The sequence below is a fragment of the Canis lupus genome, chromosome 26 (genome assembly GCF_011100685.1).
Source record: "Canis lupus familiaris isolate Mischka breed German Shepherd chromosome 26, alternate assembly UU_Cfam_GSD_1.0, whole genome shotgun sequence".
Taxonomy (NCBI): Eukaryota; Metazoa; Chordata; class Mammalia; order Carnivora; family Canidae; genus Canis; species Canis lupus.
The window spans coordinates 38,087,319-38,110,036 of NC_049247.1; the positions used below are offsets into that span (position 1 = coordinate 38,087,319).

The window sequence follows — 22,718 nt, forward strand, 5'->3', positions numbered from 1 at the left end:
TGTAACCCATGCCAAGTCTTCATTTACATGCATTCTAAGACTGTTAGCATTTCTAAAGTTAAAACCAAATGTTAATAAGTGGTAGTAGATAGATCATTATTGCTCTTATCCCAATTTTTTTGTCCCAATTTATATTGTGGTTCAGTTGGAAAATAGAATTTTAGTTTTGAAAATATTCAAATGTTACATAGATTTTCTAAACAGAAAGAAAGGAATGAATTCACACAAAGAGGCCAAGGAACTTATTATCAGTGGGCATTATTGATTGCATTCTACCAAGAACAAATTGTGAACTATGATTGTATATTGTAGAATTAATTTTTTTATGAAGAGTCATTTCTCGATCTCACCATTTTGATTTGCAAGATCATAATATTTCTTCTGTCACCTAAACACCTTCACTATTCCAGCAGTAGAAGATTTCAGAAAGATGATGAGGAAATTCTATTCCTTTCTAAGTGGTTCTTTGGCCCTTTAATCCCTTCCACCACACCCGGGCAGGGCATGAGTCATTAAAATGCCTCAGACACTGTGGAACCTTCAAGAATCAACCGTGATATGATCATGTTACACAACAATTCAACGTTCTCTGCTCAGGTCAAGGTTGGATGATGTTCACACGCTCTGGATGCCTGCGGGCAAATCCTGGATCAGTTTTTCTGGTTGTGAGCGAGTAGGAAATGAGCAAAGGAAAGATGGAGCGCCCCGCCCCCCCAATATGCCTGAGGACCACATCTATACTGAGTTCATAAATTTGGATGACCCTACCATCTTGATAAATTTATCAATTTATTCCTATTAACCTTGGTGACTATTATTATTGCATGAGAATGTCCACATTTTATTCATTCCATATTGATGGAACATGTTAGGTTCTAATTTCCTGCACTTCAAAAATATTGCTGTGAACATCCTCTGTACAGGTTGTTTATGACCTAGGAGAAGTTCTGTACGAGTAGGGGTTCGTTAAACTCTTTTGCTAGCTCACTCACAATTTGGAAAACTGTTCCTTCCTTACTATACACCATTTTTAGAATGAATCAAACTTGTCTACATAACTTTAGTTGCAAAGGAATAATTTTCCCTTGTAAACATTAGCATTTAAAAGTAGAATTCTAAAAAATAAAAAAATAAAAAATAAAATAGAGCTTTGGGCACCTGGGTGGTGCAGTGCCAGTTAAGCATCCAAACTCTGGTGATTTCAGCTACACTGTGATCCAGGGTGTGGGATGTAGCTGGGGTCAGGCCCTGGCTCAGGGAGGTCTGCTGAGACTTTCCTCCTCTCTCTCTGTCTCTCCCTGCTGCTCTCTACTTTTTTCTCTCTACAATATAAATCTTTCAAAAAAACAACAAAAGCAGGAATTTCTTAAATATATCCATGCGAATATTAATAACCTAACTGATATGACACCGTTATGCATGAGAACAAGGCTCATTACAGTGGGACTTTGAAACTATACTTGTGCTCAGATTTAATCTGATGTTAACTACGTTTTGTATGAGTGTCTTTTATTGAATCAACTTTGCTATATTATTTAGCACAAATATATGTATAAACTGAATTCTTTATTTTTTTTACCATGATACTCCAAAGGTTAAAATATTTTCCGAGTTATCAGTATTTTTAGTTCATAATAAACCAAAACGCCTTTTAAAGTATATCTTGAGACATAAAAAAAAATCATCGGAACTTTAAAGGAAATCGGTTTGCATATGGTGAACAAATTTTTACTATTTCTAGAAGAAGACAGGTTCAGGTCAGTTTACCTCAGTTTTTGCTTTATATTATAAACACGGAGGAATATCATCACCAGAATGAGTAAATGACGGAAAAAGTGTGTAGTGATGTTATTCATAGTTGAAAACTTTCCACATTATATGGCCCGCATCAACTTAGTGGTTGGATCTTAATGATTGTATCAGTGAGTGGGTTGCCTTAGGTCTTCTTCAAATTGCACTAGGAAACAAGTGTCAAGCTTCGAAAGTGTTAGTAGACCATCGGCTTCTCAATATAATCTCATTATTTCAGATTGGTCCTCTGTAGCTTCTTGCAGGTTTTTACCCTTGGGGGCAGGCAATATATCTGAGCATTCAGTAGAGAAGACAGGTTGGGGCCTTTGTCTTTTAAGAGAGAGAAAGGGCTACTATGAAGGGAGGGGGGGAAGGACACCACAGGGCATTTGACTTACCTAGTTCTCAGCTAGTTCAGATTTAGGTAGGAGTATAAGTAAATGAAAGCCCGGTGGCGCAGCAGTTTACGCCGCCGCTAGCCCCGGGACGTGCATCCTGGAGACCTGGGTTCGAGTCCCACATCAGGTCTCTGTATGATGCTGCTTCTGCCATCTGCTGGGCCTGCCTCTCTCTCTCTGTCTATAATAAAATAAATTAAATGCTTAAAAAAAAACAAAAAGGAATATACATGGAAGTAAGGATATGGATTACTCTTGGAAACCATCAGAGTGCGCAGTTCACACAGTTTGAAACTCTTCCTCTGAGGTATATATCAGCAGCAGAATGACTAGTGTTAGAGTCTCCTGCGCTTGTGTGTTGCTGGGGACATTGACTACTACCTCTCAAGGAACTCGGGATTAAGTTCCCTCATGAAGATCCCCATATGTGAGTTGTGGAGTTTTTGAACTTTGGGGAAAATCCACAGTCATTTGCATTTAATAAACTGGTGGCAAGCGTGGAACCCCACCAGAGGACTATGAGAATGTTAATTCCTCTCTATAAATTGCTTTGGGACAACCTCTGAAAGTATTGTTATCATAAATTTCTTTCTTTAAAGGGCATCTCTAGTCCACATCAACCAAGGTGGTATAAAAACAGCACGCACTTGGTTTGCATTCTGTCCCTGAAGCAGAAGAAATGCCTTTAATGGTTATTGTGAAATAAACAGATGTCTACATGGAGAAGATATAAAAACATATTGGTGCACTTGGGAGGAGAACTAGAGGTCAGGACTGCTTGACTAGATCTTCAAAGGAAAAACCCGAAGCCAACCAGCTGACCAGTGTAAGTGTGAGATACTATGAGCTTATTCTTAGGGCAAGATTGTCTGATGGCAAATTCTTTGTTTTTTTTTAAGATGTTATTTATTTATTTATTCATGAGAGACACACAGAGAGAGGCAGAGATGCAGGCAGAGGGAGAAGCAGGGCTCCATGTTGGGCGAGCCTGATGCCGGACTTGATCCCGGGACCCCAAGATCACCCCTGAAGCAGAAGGCAGACACTCAACCAGATGAGCCACCCAGGCTCCCTGATTGGCCAAATTTCTGGATATCTTAAAAGGGACAGTACATTTCAAAAAAGCATAATGGCCAGCCTCGGCAGGATAATTTCTACTTAAAAACAGAAGATTTAATGTGCGAGCCAATTCAGATCATAAAGAAAAGTTTGCCGTTAATAGGATATTGCCTCAACCATGTAACAAAACAGGATTTGAATAGCGACCATCGATTTACAGTTTTAAGGTATTTAAAAATCCTAGTAAACTAAATAAATAAAAGTTAATCAAGATATATCATAAAGGGTAGCGAGGTCTATAAGAAACACATTAAAATGCGGCACATCACAATTAAGGCCTCCCTTGCTACTTGCTTCCAACAGGTGAACAAGGGAAGATGGTTGGTCCGTATGAGCAACAGCAGCCAGTGGCCTGGCACTCACCTCTCGAGGCAGCCAGAGACCAAGGACTTTCCAGGAAGAAATTTCAGATTAAGACTTAGCTCAGAGCTAAGTCAACAGGGTTTGTTTGTTTTGTCCTAGAAAAATAGACTGTTTCTATCACATAGCTTGTGCCTCTCCCAGTCCCAGGCTTCATAAAACTTATGTGAGGGTTCAAGTATTCCCAATATTGTTAAGTACCAACGACTTGTTCCGTATAGACCTGCCGTTCGCTCTAGAGCTTCCTGAAAATGTAAAAACTTGTACATTTTTAAGAACACAACACACTAAGTGTGGGAAACTAAGTAGCAAACCCCAGCCAAAGAGAAATGTCTATCATATTTTAGAAAAGATAAAAATTTCCCTTATAGCTAGGTCGGACATAGGTTTTTCTATGGTGGTTCTTTCTGAAGTTGCTGCAAGATGGAAAATAAAATCACAAAGAGAGTACCTTTGAACTCATTAATCCTAAGGACATACATTAACAGGAGGCTTTCTTAATGCTAGGATTGAGAAACTGCTTGTGTCATTAAGTGAATCATGGACATTAAATGGTGCCCCAGCCCCACCCACCATTGGGCCACTAGGTAGAGGTTTAAAAAACATTAAATTAAATTAAGGATACTTATTCATGTGGTCGAAAAAACGAAGGGCATGAAGAATGGCATCATAACATACAATGGGAAGTACGGCCCTTGGAGCTTGGGAACTTGGCAGTGCTGTAAATATCACCCTTCCCAACTTGTTCTCATAAGCCATATCACGATTTAATAAGGAGAAATCTTTTTTTTTTTTTTTGGAAAAAGAGAGAGATAGGGGGAGATCAGTGGGGGAAAGGGACGATCTTAAGCAAGATCCATACTCAGTGTGGCGTCTGTCCACAGGGCTGAACTAACAACCTGAGATTGCCACACTGAGCCAAGATCAAGAATCAGGTTCGAACGCTAACGACGAGCCACCCAGATGCCCCATTAGGAGAATCTGTGAAATGTAGAGGCGTGAGCGGACGCGTTGGAAAAGTGAAATAGATGGAGAGGATGGCAGAAAGAGGCGAGGAAAAGGAGAATAGGAGGCTGATTGAGGAAAGAGGGTGTTGTAGCCCATTGGGGCTGAGACAACTAATAGCTGGGTAGGTCTAAGCATTGGAGAAAGTGCTTCCAACAGTTTGGGAAGCCGAAAGGCGACATCAGGCCCGCAGCAGGATCGGGTTAATGGCGGGGGCGAGCTTCCATGAAATCCGGATGGCTGTTCCCCGGGGGGGGAAACCTCCCTGGCTGGGGGAGGAGGGCGCCTTCCAGGCTCCCGTCTAAGGGCACTTCTCCATGGGTAAAGGGCTCCACTCTTCTGACCCAATCACCTCCCAAAGGCCCACCCCTCTTACGTTACATTGGGGTTAGTTTACCTAAGTTTGGAGGGGGACACCAAATCAGTACCTCGGGCCACCTGGGAGAAACAAGTGCTGACACAAAGGAATCAGGCCTTGGTCCAGCCCTCTTTGCAATGGTCCTTTCAGGGGACGTGATTTGGTAAGAAGGGAAGAGGAGTGAGGCGCCTCGCTGCTCAGTCGCGGAGGTGGGACTCTTGTGATCTCAGGGGTGTGGGGCGAGCACCGGATCGGGTGTGGAGATACTAAAATACATCTCTGAGGGCACCTGGGTGGCCAGTCAGTTAAGCGTCTCTCTGACTCTTGAGTTTGGTCAGGTCATGATCTCAGGGTTGTGCGGTGGAGCCCCGCCCGGGTACCACGTCAGCGCAGAGTCTGCTTGAGATCCTCCTCTCACCTCCCAGAGGACTCTTCTCTAAATAAATAAAAACTTTAAAAAAAAATCTTAAAAAAAAAAAAAAGAATAGAAGGGAAGAAATGGGAAAGGAGAGTAAAGAGAAAAAAAAGACATTTTATCTGGGGAAGTGGTGAGTGTGAGCCACGGGAATCGTCGCACACACGTGAAACTCTTGAATAAATTTCGCTTGTAGCTTTGCTTCCCCCCACCCCCCAAATCCTTAATCTAGCCTCAGCCAAGGATATTTTATTATTTGACGGTTAGGCTTTAGGGAAAGGTTCAGAAACTAGTAGGAGTCAATATGGGAGAGAGAGGCAAGACAGGGTTTCTCCACCAGGAAAAAAACCTAACCTTCATGTGGGGCGCTGCCGCGTGCGGGAGGTGGGTTCTGGGGTGCGAGAGGCGGTCCGTGTACACTGCCGGCGGACCACAGCAGGTGGCGGTGTGTTCCTTCCTCTCCCGGAAGCTTGGCGTTCCCTCTTCTGTGTTTCAATCCACAGTATGTAAAGGGCGCCCCCTGGCGCCCTTGGAGATGCTCCAGTGTCTGGCATGAGGAGGAGAAGCAAATGGGCAAACGTTTAGCAAATCCGTGGTTTGGTTGTGTTTGGTCTGTAGAGTGCCATGATTCGGTCTTAGAGAAACACCCCGCTTCAGGGGGCAGGACCGTGAGGTCCACTAAATATATTGTGTACTCGCCCCGTTCCGCTGTATATGACCCTATCGATCCTCAGGGAAGCTTCTGCTCCTTTGATCACGCCTTGTCCGAGGCTTGAGCAATACTAATAAAAGCTCTCTCTAGCCAAAATTATCTCTAACAGACGTGTTTGGATTTTCCAAAATGAGGTTTTCTTCCAGTTTATAACGAATAACCACAGGCGGTGATCCAGGGTCCTCACGCTGGGGAAGCTACATACATATGGGCATATAAAACCCTGTGGGTCCCGTCATCATTTGTAACAATGGGATTGGTAAAACTAAGGGAACTTTTGAGGGGTTCTCATAGCTCTTATATCTTGGATTCCTCAAATAGGTCGGCCACTGCACTTGCGTGGTGGTTGATGTGATACGGAGGAAGGAGTAATTCTGATATTTTTCTTTGAGCAAAGTGCTTCAAAGCAATGAGCAAACGCTTCATGCTATTATTAAATAGCATGAACAGTCAGAGTAGGGATGTTTTTAGGGAAACCAGTAGACGTGGAGAGGGGTACTCAGGGTCAGGTACAGCCATGTTCCACTACACTAGACACACGTATGGACAGATTTTCACTTATTCTGTGGTGAGCAGACACGGCCATGCATTCGCCTTCCTAAATGTTAGAACTTCCCTTAGGCGTGCTCATTTATTAAAAAATGAAATCAGGTTGTGGGGCTGTCTCCCCTGGTTTAGTTTGATATTTTTCTGATGACGGACATTTGTTGATTTTTTAAGAACTCAATTTCTTCATTGGTGGAAACATTGCTTTTTTTTAACCTTATGAAAACACTAGACATCTTGTAGAAGTAAACTTTCAACCATACAGAAAGAAGAAAGTGGAAAGAAAAAGTTCTCCCCCTGAAGCCGCTCCCTCCCACATCCTTGTAGACAGAGATAAGCAGTGTTATCTCTCGTTTATCCTATTGGATATTTCCATGGATATACAAAACATGGATATGTATATCACTTCTTGTTTAGTATTCATGAATTTTCATGAATATTTTATAGATGTATTAATCCTAGAGGAGAATATGCAGTAACACAGAGGAGAGAGCCGGTCGAACAAAATCATAGGCTAGGGAGCAAGATAGATGACAACAGAAAAGTTTTAGATCAAATTGTCATGATAGCAATGATTTTTTTTTGTGATGTATTTATTTAGAGAGAGAGAGAACACAAGTAGCGGAAAGGAACAAAGGGGAGGAGATGAGATAATCCCAAGCAGACTCCCCCACTGAGTGCAGAGCCCAGCGCAGGGCTGGACTCGGCCTGAGATCCAGACATGAGCCGAAATCAAGGGTCAGATGGTAAACCGACCAGTCACCAGGCACCAGATAGCAATGATCTTAAATGAGGAGTGGTTCTAGGAAGATTGACCAGGAAGATTGTCTGTTTTAAGGGACATCTTCTAAGGGGGGAGTGGGGTGTGGTTATGGTGGTAGAGGGCACACAGCATACGCTGCTCTCATCCATGCTTCACTACCAACGAGGTAGAGTCTCTCTCCTCCCGGAATTCTTGTGACAGGTCCATTGGACTTGCTTTGGTCAATTAGGAATGCGGCAAAAATGATGCGTTATTCAGTTGGGCCTAGACCTGGAACTTGTGTTTGCTTTCTTGGAGATACGGAAGACTGACAAACGGTGCTGAAGACAACAGGCCTCATGGAGGCCAGGAGACCAAGGAAGGAGAAAGGCCCCAGCCACCTCACTATTTCAGGCACTCCAGCTGGAGCCTAGCCCGTGCTTGATATCCATCATGGGTCACTCCAGACCCAGTCAAGCCACCCCAGCCAACATACATGAAGGAAAGACAAGCGTAATTGTGTTCTGTCCACTAGGCAGATGGCGGAGTGGAGAGAACCAGTCATGATGTTGTTGTAAAGCCTGCAGTTTAGGGGTGTGTTGTATTATGCTTAATTTAGATAACGGAAATCCATGTCTGAAAGTTGGGTGTTGGCTTGAAAAAAATCTAAGACACGTGCTGGCTTGGACCAACATTGGTGAGAGGTTGAGAGGTGATGAGGGAACTCTCTCTCTCCTTCTCTTCTCTCTCTTTTAAAGAAACTAGTTATTTTTTACTTCTATTTCTTTAAAAGATTTTATTATTCATGAAAGACACAACACCACACACACACACACACACACACCCACCAGAGGCAAGCCACAGGCAGAGGGAGGAGCAGGCTCACACAGGGAGCCGCGCGGGATCACATCCAGGGGGTCTCAGATCATTGCCCTGTGGCGAAGGGTAGGGTGCTTAAAACGCTGAGCCACACAGGGCTCGCCCTACTTTCTATTTTGAAACAATTTTAGACTTACACCACAAAGTCGTAAAATGACAGAGGGTCACGTGTTTCTGCAACCTAGCTGTCCTAATAGTAATAAAGCATAACCACCAGGAGTAATGACAAACACCCAGAAATAACAGAAAGCTACAGCCTGTAGAACCCGCCAGCGTTCTGGTGAGATTCTTTTCCGGTTTCAGAGATGCCAGTCCAGGGCCCTGGTTTGCACTTAGTTGATGTATCTCCTCGTCTGGGAGGACCTTCCCAGTGGACGGCTCCAGGGGTAGTGAGGAAATGTTCCTGGAGGGGGCATGGAGAGCTGGGCTAAGCAGCGGCAAAATGTGTGTGACTGTGGAGCCGCTGGTGAGTGAGACACGGAAGACGGGAATACGTACTTAATGAGGTTGCAGATCATGGCGAAGGCGATTTCAACGCGGCATGTTCAGGAGTATGGGTTGGCTTCCTTTAGTGATGTGTGATGGTGTTGTACAAGAGAGAGACGCCTTAGAAAAAAGGCACTATTCGTTTTCAAGCGGCACGTAGAGGAAACAGGCCAATGAGTTCTCGGTAGTCAGCAATAGTAAGGGAAGAAGATGGCCTCAGGGGCCTGACTCGTCCAAATGTGGCCTCAAGGTAAAAAATCCAATCAAGGACATTATGTTGAAGCCTAAAAAATGTTAAGATGTTGTCTAACTAGACCCTCGTTTGTCTACGCCAAAACGGCTTTTAGAAGAAGAATCTTCGGGGAGTCCACAGTAGTGCTCCACAAGCCCAGAGTGTGTCTTGGAAGTGAATTACAAGGATGTTGCTTTATGGGCATAGTTGTGGGCAAGAAGGAAACTCCATTAAGGTCACAGAAAACCCACACATATTTTGAGACTGCCTATTTGATGAAACCCCCACCGCCTGGGACTAAAGAAGAAAGAGACTCGTTGAGAAGGTAAAATAAAATGCCACCGGGCTCCCGACTTCCAATGGATAGGACGCATGCGCGAGTGATGCTGGTCAGCCAGAGGGCAGGCCAATTAACTTGCATTATGGAAACGGAGGAGCCCCAAGGTCATACGCCTGACCCGGAGCCCGGAGCCAGTATTCCGTGGTTCGGGGAAGCGGCTCCCAGGGGAAGGAAGAACCAGACACTCGAGAGGATTGGGTCTGCAGAGTGAGGGTGACTTTCAGCACTCTATGGCATGGTGGCTGCTTCGTGCCTTGTCCCCCGGTTACTGACACATACATGTCCCATCCCGTAGTTGACTCATCCCTCCCAGTGGGCGCCGTATGTCGGTGGTTACAAGGTCTCCAGAGGAAGAGGAGCAGCATCTAAAAGGCTCTCAGCCACTCCTCAGGGCCCAGGTGGTGTCATTAATCCTGGACCTTAGAGCCAGTGCGAGCACGAACGGATAATTGGGGGGAAGGGTGTCGTGTGTGTGTTGTGTGTATGGTGAAGTGTCGTGGCCAGGGGGATGGGATATGATAGAGTGTTTCCCAATAGGATGCTGGATTAGTTCCCCATTCCAGCGCGCTTCCATCCATTGGAAGTGTGGTTCTTTCCTGCCCCTCGGATCTGCTGGCCTGTGATGGGCTTTGGAAGGAGAATAAAATGGAAGTGACCTTCTGGGCTTCCACACCTGGATTCGAGAGCCTGCCTGATAGCCTCTGCTTTGCTCTTTCTTTGGGATCCCAGGCTGAAAAGAAAGCATAAAGGGCGCTGGGAATGGCCACTGAATGAGTGAGCGATTCACGTGAAGGGGGGGGCCCCAGCAACTTCAGCTGGCCCAGCCTAAGAATCAGATGTGGGGGGTAGAATCTGGCATTCTGGCCTCAGTGACAAACCACAGCTACAGGACACCGGTCGACCCCAGCTGCCATTCCTGGGAAAGCAGAAACTGCCCAGCGGGTTGCCCTTCCAAACTGCGAATTGTGAGCAAAGATAGTGGTCGATGGTTTTGTATTAAGTTACAGAGCTTATGTGGATGGCTGTCATGCAGCCAAAGATAACTGAAGCCATACCAACCCCGTCAGGGTTCTTCCAAGCTGCCTTAACCCTCCCTAATGGGCTGTGACGAGGCTAGCAACAATGTCAGAGAATAGAAGCCAAGTTTCATGGAGGAAAAACTCCGTTCCGTAAAAGGCTGGGACCCTGTATGCCAGGGTCATGGCCTGATGACAGAACGAGCACATAATTAGCTCAACTATTTGTTGATGGACATTAAATTGAAAGGCATGGAGATAAAAAGATTGTCACATCATGAACAAAGTAAACAAAAAAAGATACTTTAAACAGTTTGTCTCATTTTCGCTTCACGACAGGGCTCTCATTTTCGAAACACCGATGCCAAAAAAAAAAACCAAAAAAAAAAAAGAAACCCTGATTGCCCCGGAAGCCCGAAGGGATGCCTGTGAAGGGCAAGATTGTAGGACGTGAGGCAAGGGCAGCTTGACTTCCTTCTCATGTCCATCACCGTGGCTACACAAAATGAGGGCCCCTCTGGGAAGCACCTGGCAAGTGCTAAGACCTACTGGCAGATACAAATAGTACCTCTTTTCTAATGGAAGAGTTAAAAGCAGAATATGTATTCCATAGACTACCATTGGGGTAATACTAAAAGGACCGGAGGTACAATGATCCAGTAGCAGTGTTAGGTTGGAAAGTAAAGCAGTCAAAGCAGTATTGTTCACACATTAGGTCTCTCTTTCTTTCACTCTCTGGCCCATGTCACAATCTGATGCATCTTGACACAGCAAGACGCCCGTTCCACTACTATTGCTCAGGCCGGGGGTACTAGAGAATGGAGAACAGACAACAGAACAAAAACTGGCAGAATTCCCTGACACTCTCTGAGCATTAGGACATGCTTTTCCTGATCCTTGGGCCAGAGCAGAACTGGAGGGCTCCTTCAGGAGCTTGCTCTAGGCCCTGGCGCCCATTCCAAGTTTCAGGCTGCCTTACATTTAGACCAAGGGATTCTGGTAGGGGAAAAAACAAAACAGAAAACTCGCTGCTGATTCACTGGTGCTTTGCATTCTGGACTTCTTTTTCAGTTCACCTGCTGCTATTTTTAGGCTTTTCAAATAGCTGTTCCATGTGTTTCATCCAGCCTTTATAGCTAAATTCAGTGAGAAAGACAGGGTAGAGTTGCTTACTCCATTTTACCTAGAACTGGAATAATATATTTTATTTGCTGCTATAAATTGAATGTTAGTGTCCCTCCAAAATTCATATGTTGAAGCCCTAACCCCCAATGTGACGGTCATTGTAGATAAGTCCTTTGGGAGGTAATTGGGGTTGGATGAGGTCATAGAGATAGGGCCCTGGTGATGGGATTAGTGCTTTTGTAAAAAAGGACACCAGAGTGCACTTGCTCTCTTGCTCTCTCTTCCCCACCCTCCTTGTCAGGTAAGATCAGAATGAGAAGGCAGCTGTCTGTAAGCCAGCAAGAGAGCTCTCTCCAGGAGTTGAATTGGCCACCACCTTGACATTGGATTTCACAGCCTCCAGAACTGTAAGAAAATAAATTTCTATTCTGTAAGCCCCCCAGTCTTTGGAACTTTGTTATGGCCATCCAGCCTAACTTAAGACGATTGCCAAAATATTCATGAAAAAGACTCGTGGCACTACATATTGATTGTGTCCTCTTCCCAATTCAATCACAGCCTTTTCCACATAGCATATTTTTCTGCAGGCTTATTAACAATTTTTACTTAGCTGAATTTCCAGACAAAAGGAAATAATCCCCCTAAAACTAGACTTGTAACTTTAATGCTTTGTATTGTTAGTTATAATATTGCAAATATATTTTTTGATATGTCAATGTTTGAATTAATTTGCTGCTTAATTATTTGGGTCCTGGTCCCCTTGACCTAATTTAATTTACTCCATGTTTCATGTAAATAATCTCAAGGCTAAATGACCTAGGTCCTGTTTGGACCCATTCTATCTCTCTCTCTCTCTCTCTCTCTATCTCTCTCTCTTTCTAGCTCTCTACCGTCTTTGAGAGGCTTATTTCAAAGCACATGTGGTTAGAAGCCCACAAATCCATTTATTTCACATACAGCGTGGTAAAATACAAGAAATGAGAGTCGTGCTAAAGAAACATGATTGAGTGGAAGGAAGACAAAGGAGCTATGGAACTATGTTTAGCTTACTTGATAAAGGCTGTCTTTGGCAGATAATAGTTTTTAAAAATTCACATGTGAAAATAAGAACATTAATAATACTTGACCATTAACAATGAAGGACAAATCCTCATAATTGGAGTGGAATGAGGCTAGAACTAGGTTATTGTCTCAAGTGAGCCGAAGACTCTAGAATACATCAGTGAGCTTTGGTACCTAAGGCAGTTTCAGGTCATGCTCCATTGCTCTCCACCAGATGGACTTTCTTTCCTTTTTTTCTCCCACTTATCCTTTCCATCTCACCTGTTCCCTTTTCTTTTTCCCCTTTTCATAGTTTTTTACCTCTATAAGCTTGTGTTAATCAGTAGAGCAGGCTCTAAAGAAGCTGCTGATCCTTGGGGGTAGTGCCTTTCCTTCATGGGCTTCTCATCTCTTCCTTGCATGCTTACTGCACTGCACCCCCATTCCTATTCCACCTCTCTATACCATCCTGCTCCCCAGGGCCGAGCTTTTTTTTTTTTTTCCTCTAGGGCCAAGCTTTAGCTTGGCAAGAAGACATGGTTTTAACTCTGCTTTATTGAAAATAAAAGCTCATTACTTATTCTATAGTAACTGTAGTTTCCCCCACACACAAACACACTGGCATTTTATGAAAGCATTACATTGTTCCAGAATTAATATGTATAATTTGTAAAACTAAACCTCAGCTGTGATTTAGCCCCTTCCATCTTAGAGAAAATCCAAAAAGCAGTATTAGAAAAAAATAATTGCACTAGAACCTGTTTGAAAGAAAGAGTTAGCCTCTTGAATAAATTAGGAGTCCACATTCTGGGGATTTTGATTATTTGTGCTGCCCGCTGAGTAATATTAACTAAATTAATAACAGAATATTAACTAAAACAGACATTTCCTCTGTTGATGTTTCCTTTGGGAAACAAAAGATAGAGATTGTGATTAAGGCCTTTCCAGATAATATCCCACACCAAAGTATTGAAAGAAAAGGTTTATATAACATGACATGATAATGTCATGTAATATATGAATATTATTACCTAAGGATTATGTTATATCCAGCTGCTAAATGGTATTTGTATATTTAAGCCTATATTGGAAAAGTACGTAGTCTTTCAATCATTGGGTTTATAAATACTTAACTGAATGTCTGGTGTGTAAAAAAAAAACCTGTGCTAGACATCGTGAGAAGTAAAACGGTTTACACAAGGGGTTTTTTCTCCCCCTAACCTTCAAGAAACTTCAGTGCAAAGTGGGAGTACCTTCACTGAAGGGAAGACTGCGATGTAGTTAGGAATTGTCAGGGCGTAAGCTAGAGAGTCTAGGTTGCGTTTTGATTCTGAGTTTTACTATACCTTCTGATTGCTGTGAATCAGGCAGGTTCTTGGGAAGCCCCTGCTGGTTTGCTCTTTGCACAGTTCAGCTGGGATTAGCATCCTTCTAGTTGTAGGAGACATTACCCAGGAAGCTGTCTAATCCATGGGGGGAGGTGGCATCTTCTGAACCAGGCCCCCACAGAGAACTTTGAATGGGTGGAAAAAGGAGTTTGTGTGCATTCTTGCTCATGTCACAATGTTGGACATGTGACTTAAAGAGAAGCACGTGGCAGGTCAATGTGATTGGACTGTTTGATTACCAAGCCTTGACTCTACAGTGGCTCAGCGGCCAATGCTGCTCATTTAAACTCTGAACTGCCACATGGGTATGACATAAGATATATCAATAAAAGGCATAAAATTATTTAAATGTACTGTTTTTTGGGATATCTTGAAGGACTGGGGGGAGTCCTTGTTTCCTTGTCACCTCCCATCATGCACTTATTGATAATTAATCATCCATTCAGCATTTACTGAAAGCTACCAGATGGCTGACGGCATGCAGGGTGTCGGAGGTGGCAGCAAGGGAAGTGTGAAGGAACAGGCTCTATCTCTTGACTCTGTGACCGCGAACAGTGGACACTCATGCAGTGTTTGCCACGTGCCAGGCTTGTTCTGAGTGTTGTATATCTCCTCACTTAACCCTTAGAACAACCCCGTCAGTGAGTACTCTTATTTTCCCCATTATACGCTGGATGACACTGGGGGCACAGAGAGAGTAACTAACTTGCCAGAGGTCTCACAATTGGTAAAAGCGGAGCAAAATCTGAAAGCAGACAGTCTGGCTGCAGGAACAGTGCTTTTAACCTCCATGTCAGATAGCTTCTCAAGGAATTTATAGTCTGAGGGCACATGGGGAAATACTTCCCTGTTCAGGGTCAGGCAGTGAGGGATAGGTGTATAGGGACACAGAAGGTGACTGAGGTTGAGTGTGTTTGCTGGAAACTAATACCAAGAATATCTGACTCAAGAAATGCTTCATTCTGTGCCCCAAAGAGAAGAACGGAACGACAGGAAATTGTTAAGCCCACCAAAATGTTGGAAATATTTACCAGCAGTAGCAATCCAGTTTAATTTTATGTCCAGGGTTACACAGGGCTACACCCCTGAATCCTCCTTTCACATATACACTATGAGGGTGAACGAATACAGTTAACCCAATGACATTGTTTTCTCCCTTTCCTCTGCTTTGGTAGGGGTACCTGTGTGAAGGCTGCATCCCTAGGGAGGTTCGGACCTGTGTGGGCATGTCTCCTAAACTGATGGGATGGGTCTGCTGGGGGAGTACTTGCAGAAAACGGTTACTTCTGGAGAAAATCCCTGAAGGTGGAAGAGTGCAGAAATGATAGCCAAGCCTCAGCTATTATAAGAGAGGGATGACTTCAGTGCTTGTGGTAGAGGGGCAGGATAGGATCAAGTTGTCAGAAATACAGGGGATGTATTTGTATAGGTCACTGACAGCAGTATGTTATTGATAAATACTCATTATTTATATTATAGTACTCACCCAGGGCTGTCCTTGTAAAAACATGTTTGCAGGGACCTAAGAGAGAAAATGTAACCATGCCAGAGGTCTTCATTTACATGCATTTCTTTAATGACTTTATGCATTTCTAAAGTTATCAACAAATGTTAATAAGTGGTAGTAGATAGTATCATTATTGCTCTTATCCCCATTTTTTTGTCCCTAATTTTATATTGTGGTCAGTTGGAAAATAGAATTTAGTTTTGAAAATATTCAAATTTTACATAGATTTTTCTAAACAGAAAGAAAGGAATGAAATTCACACAAAGAGGCAAGGAACTTAATTATCAGTGGGCATTATGGATTTTGCATTCCTACAGAAACAAACTTGTGAACTATGATTTTATTATTGTAGAATTAATTTCTTATGAAGAGTCATGTTCTGCTTATCTCACCATTTGATATTTGCAAGATCACTAATATTTCTTCTGTTCACCCTAAACACCTTCCTTCTTTCCAGGCAGGTAGAGATTTCAGAAAGATGATGAGGAAATTCTATTCCTTCTAATTGGTTCTTTGGCCCTTTTAATCCCCCTTCCACCACCCCCGGGCAGGGCATGAGTCATTAAAATGCCTCAGACACCTGTGGAACCTTCAAGATCATAACCGTGATATGATCATGTTACACACCCATTCAAAGTTCTCTGCTCCAGGGTCAAGGTTTGGATGATGTCACACGGCCTCTGGATTGCCTGCCGGCAAATCCTGGACAGGTTTTTCTGTTGTGAGGATAGGAAATGAGAGAAAGATGAGCGCCCCGCCCCCCCAATATTCCTGAGGACCACATCTAACTAGAGTCTCATAAATCTTGAGATACCTCCATCTTGATAAATTTATCTAATTTATTCCTATTAACTTGGTACATAATCTATTGCATGAGAATGTCACATTTTATTCATCCATATTGATGGACATTTAGGTTCTAATTTCCTGCTACTTCAAATAATATTGCTGTGAACATCCCTCTGTAAGTGGTTGTATGACCTAGGAGAAAGTTTCTGTAGAGTAGGGGTCTTTAAACTCTTTTGCTAGCTCACCTCACAATTTGGAAAAACTTTTCCTCCTTACTTACACATTTTAGAATTGGAATCAAACTTTCTATCATAACTTTTAGTTGCAAAGGAATTAATTTCCCTGTAAACATTAGCATTTAAAAGTAGAATTCTAAAAAATAAAAAAATAAAAAAATAAAAGTAGAGTTCTTTGGGCACCTGGGTGGTGCAGTCCGTTAAGCATCCAACTCTTGGTTTCAGCTCACACTGTGATCTCAGGGTTGTGGGATGTAGCTCTGGGTCCAGGCCCTGTGCTCAGTGGAGAGTCTGCTTGAGACTTTCCTCTCTCTCTCTGTCTCTCCCCTTGCTCTCTCTCTTTTTCTCTCTCAAATAAATCTTTAAAAAAACAAAAGTAGAATTTCTTAAATATATCCAATGGCATATAAATACCATACTGATCTGACACCGTTATGCATGAGAACAAGGCTCTTACAGTGGGACTTGAACTTTATACTTGTGTCAGATTTTAATCTGAATGTAACATACGTTTATGTATGAGTGTCTTTTATTGATCACTTTGCCATATTTATTTATGACAAATATTATGTATAAACTTAAATTTCATTACGTTTTTTTTTTACCATGATACTCCAAAGTGTTAAAATTTTTTCCGAGTTATCATTATTTTTAGTTCATAATCAACCAATTAAACGCTTTTAAATGTTCATCATTATGAGACATAAAAAAAAATCATCGGAACTTTAAGAAATCGGTTTGCATATGTGAACAAATTTTACTTATTTCTAGAAGAAGACAGGTTCAGCGTCAGTTTACCTCCAGTTTTTGCTTTTATATTATAAACACGGAGGAATATCATTCACAGAAATGAGTAAATGACGGAAAAAGTGTGTAAGTGATGTTATTCATTATTTGAAAACTTTCCACATTATATGGCCCGCATCACTTAGTGGTGTATCTTTAATGATTTTATCAGTGAGTGGGTTTGCTTAGGTCTTTCTTCAATTTCACTAGGAAACAAGTGTCAAGCTTCGAAAGTGTTAGTAGACCCATTCAGCTTCTCAATATTAATCTCATTATTTCAGATTGTCTCTTTAGCTTCTTGCAGGTTTTTACCCTTGGGGGCAATATATCCTTGAGCATTCAGATAGAGAAGACAGGTGTGGCCTTTGTCTTTTAAAGAGAGAGAAAGGGCTACTATGAATGGGAGGTGGGGATTAGGAACCACAGGGCATTTGACTACACTAGTTCTCAGCTAGTTCAGATTTAGGTAGGAGTATACATGCAAGCCCCGGTGGCGCAGCAGTTTAGCGCCGCCTGCAGCCCAGGGCGTGATCCTGGAGACCCTGGGTCGAGTCCCACATCAGGCTCTCTGTATGATGCCTGCTTCTCCCTCTGCCTGTGTCTCTGCCTCTCTCTCTCTGTCTCTATGAATAAATAAATAAAATCTTAAAAAAAAAAAAAGGAATATACATGGAAGGTAAGGATCTGGAATTACTCCTTGGAAACCATCAGAGTGCCTCAGTTCTCACACAGTTTGAAACTCTTCCTCTGAGGTTTATATACTCAGCAGCAGAATTGCTAGTGTTAGAGTCTCCTGCGCTGTGTGTTGCTGGGGACATTGCTCTACCTCTCAAGGACTCGGGATAAGTTCCCTCTGAAGATCCCCATATGTGAGTCAGTGGAGTTTTTGAACTTTGGGAAAATCCACAGTCATTGCATTTAAATAACTGGTGGCCAATGAGTGGTAACCCACCAGAGACCTATGAGACATTTAATTCCTCTCTATAATTTGCTTTGGGACAACCTCTGAAAGTATTTTTATTCATAACTTTCTTTCTTTTAAAGGGCATCCTTAGTCCACATCAACCAAGGTGGTATAAAAACAGCACTGCACTTGGTTTGCATTCTGTGCCCTGAAGCAGAAATGCCTTTAATTGTTCATTGTGAAATAAACAGATGTCTACTGGAGAAGATTATTAAAAACATTTTGTGCACTTTGGGAGAACTAGAGGTCAGGACTGCTTGACCTAGCATCTCAAAGGAAACCCAAGCCAACCCAGCTACCAAGGTAAGTGAGCTACTAATATAGCTTATTCTTAGGGCAAGATTTTCTGATTGGCAAATTTCTTTTTTTTTTTTAAGATTTTATTTATTTATTTATTCATGAGAGACACACAGAGAGAGGCAGAGATGCAGGCAGAGGGAGAAGCAGGCTCCATGTGGGGAGCCTGATGCCGGACTTGATCCCGGGACCCCAAGATCACGCCCTGAGCAGAAGGCAGACACTCAACCACTGAGCCACCCAGGCTCCCTGATTGGCAAATTTCTGGATATAGTTAAAAGGGACAGTACATTTCAAAAAGAGAATAATGGCCATCCTCGGGCAGGATAATTCTACTTTAAAAACAGAAGATTTAATGTGCCAAATTCAGATCATAAAGAAAAGTTGCCGTTAATAGGATAATTGCCTCAACATTGTAAAATAAACAGGATTTGAAATGCAGACCATCGTATTTTACAGTTAAAGGTTATTTTAAAAATCTTAGTAAAACCTAATAATAAAGTAATAAGATATTATACAGTTAGCAGGTCTATAAGAACACATTAATAATGAGGCACATCCAAATTAAGGCCTCCCTTCTACTTGCTTCAACAGGTGAACAAGGAAGATGGTGGTCCTATGAGCAACAGCAGCCAGTGGCCTGGCACTGCACCCTGCGAGGCAGCCAAGACCAAGGTACTATGTCCAGGAAAGAAATTTCAGATAAGACTTAAGTCTCAGAGCTAAGTCAACAGGGATTTGTTTGTTTTGTCCTTAGAAAAATAGACTGTTTCTATCCACTAGCTTTGTGCCTCCTCCCAAGTTCCCAGGCTTCATAAAACTTATGTTGAGGGTTTCAAGTATTCCCAAATTAATTGTTAAGTACCACGACTTGTTCCTTATAGACCTCCTTTTCCTCTAGAGCTTCCTGAAATGTAAAACCTGTACATCTTTTAAGAAGCACAACACACTTAAGTGTGACTAAGTAGCAAACCTCCACCAAAGAGAACTGTCTATCATATTTAGAAAAGATAAAATTTCCCTTATAAGCTAGGTCTGACATTAGGTTTTTCTATGGTGTTCTTTCTGAAGTTGCTGCAAGATGGAAAAATATCAATCACAACGAGAGTACCTTTTGAACTCATTAATCCTAAGACATCATTAACAGGAAGGCTTTAATGCCTAGGATCTAGAACTGCTTTGTCATTAAGTAGAATCATGGAAATTAAATGGTGCCCCCGCCCCACCCCCCATTGGGCCACTAGGTTAGGTTTAAAACATTAAATGTAAATTAAGGATACTATATTCATGTGGTCGAAAAATCGAAGGGCATGAAGCAATGGCATAACATACAATGGGAAGTACGGCCCTTGGAGCTGTGGAACTTGGCAGTGCTGTAAATGTCACCTTCCCACTTGTCTCATAGCCATATCACTATATTAATAAGGAGAATCTTTTTTTTTTTTTTTTTGAAAGAGAGAGATAGGGAGGGAGATCAGTGGAGGGAAGGGCAGATCTTAAGCAAGATCCATACTCAGTGTGGCGTCTGTCCCAGGGCTTGAACTCACAACCCTGAGATTGCCACCTGAGCCAAGATCAAGAATCAGGTGCTCAACGACTGAGCCACCCAGATGCCCCATTAAGGAGAATCTTGAAATGTAGAGGCGAGTCGGAGGAAAATGGAAATAGATTGGCAGGGATGGCAAGAAAGAGGGCAGGAAAAGGAGAATAGGAGGATGGAAGGAAGAGGGTGTAGCCCATTGGGGCTGAGACAACTAATAGCTGGGTAGCTTCTAAGCATTGGAAATGTGCTTCTCACAGTTTGGGAAGCCGAAAGGCCGACATCAGCCCGCCTGCAGGATCGGGTTCTATGGCGGGGGCGAGCTTCCTGAATCCTGGATGGCTGTCTCCCCCGGGGGAACCTCACCTGGCCTGGGGAAGGGAAGGGCGCCTTCCAGGCCTCCCGTCTAAGGGCACTTCTCCATGTGTAAGGGCTCCACTCTTCTGACCCAATCACCTCCCAAAGGCCCACCTCCTCTTACCGTTACCTTGGGGTTAGTTTCAACCTAAGTTTTGGAGGAGGACACCAACATCAGTCCTCGGCCACCTGGGAGAACCAGGGCTGTACACAAAGGATCAGCCTGGTCCCAGCCCTCTCTTGCAATTGTCCTTTCAGGGGACGTGTATTTGTGTAAGAATGGAAGAGGAAGGAGCGCCTCGCTGGCTCAGTCAGCGGAGCGTGGGACTCTTGATCTCAGGGGTGTGGGTGCGAGCACCGTATCGGGTGTGGAGATTACTTAAAATAAAATCTTGGGGCACCTGGGTGGCTCAGTCAGTTAAGCGTCTGACTCTTGATTTTGGCTCAGGTCATGATCTCAGGGTTGTGGGATGGAGCCCCGCCTCAGGCTCCACGCTCAGCGCAGAGTCTGCTTGAGATCCTCCCTCTCCCTCTCCCGAGCTGACTCTCTCTCTAAAATAAATAAAACCTTTAAAAAAAATCTTAAAAAAAAAAAAAAGAATAGAAGAGGAAGAAATGGGAAGAGTAAAGAAAAAAAAGACATTTATCTGGGGAAGTGTGTGAGTGAGCCACTGGGAATTCTGCACCACGTGAAACTCTTGAATAAATTTGCTTGTATTGCTTCCCCCCCAACCCCCCAATATCCCTTTTATCTAGCCTCAGCCAAGTATATTTTATTATTTTGAGGTTTAGGCTTTAGGGAAGAGTTCAGAACTAGTAGGAGTCAATAGTGGGAGAGAGGCAAGCAGGGTTTCTCCTACCAGGAACAAACTAACCTTCCTGTGGGGCGCTGGCCGCGTGCGGGGAGGTGGGTTCTGGGGTGTGCGAGCGGCTCCGTTTACACTGCCGCTGGCCCTACAGCAGGTGGCGGTGTTCCTTCTCTTCCCGGCAGCTTTGGCGTTCCCTCTTCTGTGTTTCAATCCACATGTAAAGGGCTGCCTCCCTGGCGCCCTTGGGAGATGCTCCAGTGGTCCTGGCATGAGGAGGAGAAGCAAATGGGCAACGTGTAGCAATCCGTGGTTTTGTGTTTGGTCTGTAGAGCCCTGATCTGGTCTAGAGAACCACCCCGCTTCAGGGGGAGACCGTGAGTGTCACTAATCATATTGTGTACTCGCCCCCGTCTCCGCTGTACTAGACCCTATTCGGATCCTCAGGGAAGCTTCTTGCTCCCTTTGCTCACGCCTGTCCGAGGCTTGAGAATACTAATAAAAGCTCTCTCTAGCCAAATTTCTCTCTAATGAACGTGTTTGGATTTTCATCAAAATGAGGTTTTCTTCCCAGCTTTATTCACGAATTAACCCAGGCTGTGATCCAGGGTCCCTCACTGGGAAGCTACATAATCTGGGCATATAAACCCTGTGGGCTCCCGGTCATCATTTGTAAAATGGGATTGGTAAACTAAGGGACTTTTGAGGTTTCTCCTAGCTCTTATACTCTTGGATCCTCAAATAGTCGGCCACTGCCCTGCGTGGTGGTTGTACTGTGATACCGGAGGAGTAATTCTGATATTTTCTTTGAGCAACTGCTTCAAAGCAATGAGCAAATAGCTTCATGCTATTATTAAATAGCATGAAAAGTCAGAGTAGATTGAGGGGAAACAGTTGATCTGTGGAGAGGGGGTACTCAGGGTCAGGTACAGCATGTCCACTACACTAGACACCACGTATGACAGATATTCTCACGTATTTCTGTGGTGCAGCAGACACTGGCCATGCATTCAGCCTTAAATGTTAGAACTTCCTTAGCGTGCTCATTTATTTAAAAATGAAATCAGGGTTGGGCTGTCTCCCTGGTTTAGTTGATATTTTTCTGATGACGGACATTTGTTGATTTTTAGACTCAATTCTTCTATTGGGTGAAATCATTTTTTTTTTTTTACCTTATGAAAACACTAAGCCATCATTGTAAAGAACTTTCAACCCATACAGAAAGGAAGAAGTGGAAAGAAAAGTTCTCCCCCTGAAGCCCTCCCTCCCCATCCTGTAGACAGAGATAAGCAGTGTTATCTTCTCGTTTATCCTTTCTGATATTTTCCATGGATTTATACAAACATGGATATATGTATTATCACTTCTGTTTTATTTCATTGAATTTTCATGAATAATTTTATAGCATGTATTAATCCTAGAGTAGAAATATGCATGTAACACAGAGGAGAGAGCCAGTGAAAAAAATCATAGGGCTAGGGAG

At 43.1% G+C, this 22,718-nt stretch overlaps 1 long non-coding RNA gene across 1 annotated transcript; it reads left to right on the plus strand.

Annotated features, from left to right (window-relative positions):
• Nucleotides 1-11,808: 11,808 nt before the first annotated feature.
• Nucleotides 11,809-21,739, plus strand: LOC111092533. Its single transcript, XR_005379564.1, has 4 exons — nucleotides 11,809-11,931; nucleotides 18,316-18,538; nucleotides 19,127-19,207; nucleotides 21,421-21,739. It is a non-coding gene; the product is annotated as an uncharacterized LOC111092533 (long non-coding RNA).
• Nucleotides 21,740-22,718: the final 979 nt, after the last annotated feature.